The sequence below is a fragment of the Felis catus genome, chromosome B3 (genome assembly GCF_018350175.1).
Source record: "Felis catus isolate Fca126 chromosome B3, F.catus_Fca126_mat1.0, whole genome shotgun sequence".
Classification (NCBI taxonomy): domain Eukaryota; kingdom Metazoa; phylum Chordata; class Mammalia; order Carnivora; family Felidae; genus Felis; species Felis catus.
Genome location: NC_058373.1, coordinates 35,232,051 through 35,234,871, shown reverse-complemented (window position 1 = coordinate 35,234,871; position 2,821 = coordinate 35,232,051). Strand labels below are relative to the sequence as shown.

At 54.7% G+C, this 2,821-nt stretch overlaps 1 long non-coding RNA gene across 1 annotated transcript; it reads left to right on the top strand.

Annotated features, from left to right (window-relative positions):
- The first annotated feature begins 596 nt into the window (after positions 1 to 596).
- LOC123386329 lies at positions 597 to 1,410 on the top strand. Its single transcript, XR_006600112.1, has 3 exons — positions 597 to 689; positions 862 to 1,050; positions 1,233 to 1,410. It is a non-coding gene; the product is annotated as an uncharacterized LOC123386329 (long non-coding RNA).
- Positions 1,411 to 2,821: the final 1,411 nt, after the last annotated feature.

The following is a 2,821-nucleotide window of genomic DNA, read 5'->3' as shown; positions in this document are numbered from 1 at the left end:
CAGAACCACCCAGGCGCCCCAAGAAAACCTATTTCTTAAAAATAGGGGTAAAGGGGCGCCTGGGTGGCACAGCCGGTTAAGCGTCCGACTTCAGCCAGGTCACGATCTCGCGGTCCGTGAGTTCGAGCCCCGCGTCGGGCTCTGGGCTGACGGCTCAGAGCCTGGAGCCTGTTTCCGATTCTGTGTCTCCCTCTCTCTCTGCCCCTCCCCCGTTCATGCTCTGTCTCTCTCTGTCCCAAAAAAATAAATAAACGTTGAAAAAAAAATTAAAAAAAAATAAATAAAAAATAAAAAATAGGGGTAAGAATTCCTCCCAGCCATCCTCGCCAAGTTTCTCATTTGAAACCCAAGGGTAAAGATTGATTGAATGTTTGGGCGCCTGGGTGGCTCAGTTGGTTAAGCAGCCGACTTCGGCTCAGGTCATGATCTCGCGGTTCACGGTTTCGAGCCAGGCTCTGAGCCTGGAGCCTGTTTCGGCTTCTGTGTCTCCCTCTCTGCCCCTTTCCCACTCACACTCTGTCTCTCTGTCTCAAAAAAAAAAAAAAGAAACATTAAAAAGAAAAAAAAAGACTGACTTCATGCTTTTCAAACTCCAGATGGTGAAAAAGTCAGAAAGCATGATGCTGGACAAGGCACAGGACCGTTCTGCACCTTGGTCCCCCCTCCTCCCTGCTGCTTTAAGGAAGAAGGTAGTCATTACCATCCTCGGACAGCTCACGGGGTTACTGCTTGTTTCAAATTAGACAACAAAATGTGAGCAAAGGCCCTTGGAGAAATCCAAAGCGGTGTGACAAAAGGCATTACTATACCAGACACATTTATGTTCATTTTGCCTCTCCTAAGAGACATCTCTTGTTTCAGTCCTCCCAGGCTGATTAATATTCCAGAGACACAAAACAACTTGAAGAATTGGGGTAGAGACAGGCCCAGAAGGTGAAAATCATCGATGTTTCCAGGAGACCGTGGGAGTCGTCAATGTTTGTCCGAGGCCATGGGACCGTACAGAGAGTCTCTGAGCCTAACTTGAGTGTCCACGATTGCGAAAGTCAGGTAAGCCGTGACACTGGGGGGCCGGGACCCGTGCCCTCCCCGGGTCCGGGGATCGAGTTCCTGGCCAGCACCGCGCGCCCAAGGGGCAGCCATTGCCCCCCCTGCTGTGCCATGCTGGGCACCCCGCAATCCCCCTCTGGGTGCAGGTTCTGACCCGCCTTCCATTTCTTCCTCCCCCCCAGGGTTGCTGGGACGGTGAGCTGAGCCCCCGGGGGGTGCGGCAGCTCTTGGTAAGCCGTAAAACTGAGTGCAGGGCCACCTGGATGGCTCGGTCGGTTGAGCGTCCGACGTCGGCTCCGGTCACGATGTCCCGGTTTAGGAGTTCGGGCCCCACATCTGGCTCCCTGCCGTCAGCCTGTCAGCGCGTAGCCCACGTTGGATCTTCTGTCTCCCCCCTCTCTGCCCTTCCCCCACTTGTACTCACCCATAAATAAATAAATATTAAAAAAAAAAAAAAAGCTACGTACGTTTCTGTTGCCATCGTCGTCCTCTGTGAGGCTTGTGTTCCGGTGGGGCCGGTCCGTCTGTGCGAGAAAGGCCTTTGCAGGGGTATCCTGATCCTTGCGGGCCTCGTCTGGGCCGCCACCCCCAGCCGATGGTACAGTGTAGTCTCCCCCAGCAGGGCTGGCCTGAGACCAGGCGCCACGTAGCCCGCGGAGCCTGGGGACGCAGACCCGGCCCTGCTAGGGCCACCTGATCCCAAGCCATCCCAAGGCTCCCGGGTTTGCCTTTTCGGTCCGCAGTTTTCCACGTGGCCCCGGGTCTCAGGGTGGTCTGGGGAAGAGGCATTCGTTTCCTGTCCGTTTCATTGATTTCTTGCGTTCCCTTCGAGTCCCCCCCCCCCCCCCCCGACATGCGCCGGCCCTTCCTCCGGAGCTGCCTTCCACCAGGCGCGGCCTGGCCAAGTTTCTTCAATTAATGACCTGAGACTGAAATGGAGAGCCACGATTTCACAGCCCCAGCGGGGGAATGACCCTGCTCTGGTGATACGGGGGGGAAAAAAAAAAAACGTGTTGTCAGGGCTGTGTCTGTGAAATAGAAGTTATTAAAGTGGACGCACCGGCTCCCCTGGGCCGTGAGCTACCGCTGGCGGCCAAGGTCTGGACTGTGGCCAGACGTCCCCCTTCCTCCCTCACCTCTGGACTGGCTCGCCTGCTGCTTTGCCGGCACCCGAGCCGGTGTCCTGCTTAGCGCTCCCTCTCGGTGACCCTTCTGCTTCAAATATGATTTCAAATATGACAAAATTAAATGAAATTGTGTCTTGCCGGGACTGATCACCCAGCCTCGACACCTATCGGCCTCCGGTGAGTCTTTTCATCTCCATTTCTACCTACGCAACCCCCTCCCCATCCTTTCTGTGCGATTTTGAAGCACATCCACAGCCCATCTTATCGGCACCCCCTCCTTGGCTTTGGGCCAACGTTACCTTGATAAGGAAGCCCTCCAAGGTGTTAGGCAAACCTGACTTGAAGTCCTGCCACACCCACATGCTGTGTGACATTGGTCCAGCTACTTAACCTCTCTGGGCCTCACAGTTTTCACCTACAAAATAAGATTAATATGACCTAGCTTGCGATAATGTATCGAAAGTGTCTGACATCATAGCTGACGCATAGTAGGTGTTCTGGAGACAGTTCTTCCCTTGCCCTGGTTTGCCCTGGATGAATAGGAGACAGCTACGACGCGGCTTGCTGTGTTCGGCATTCTAAGATGTCAGCGGAAGTTCCCCGAGGTTAGACACCTGACCACACACTGCGTCAGCCCAGCCCAG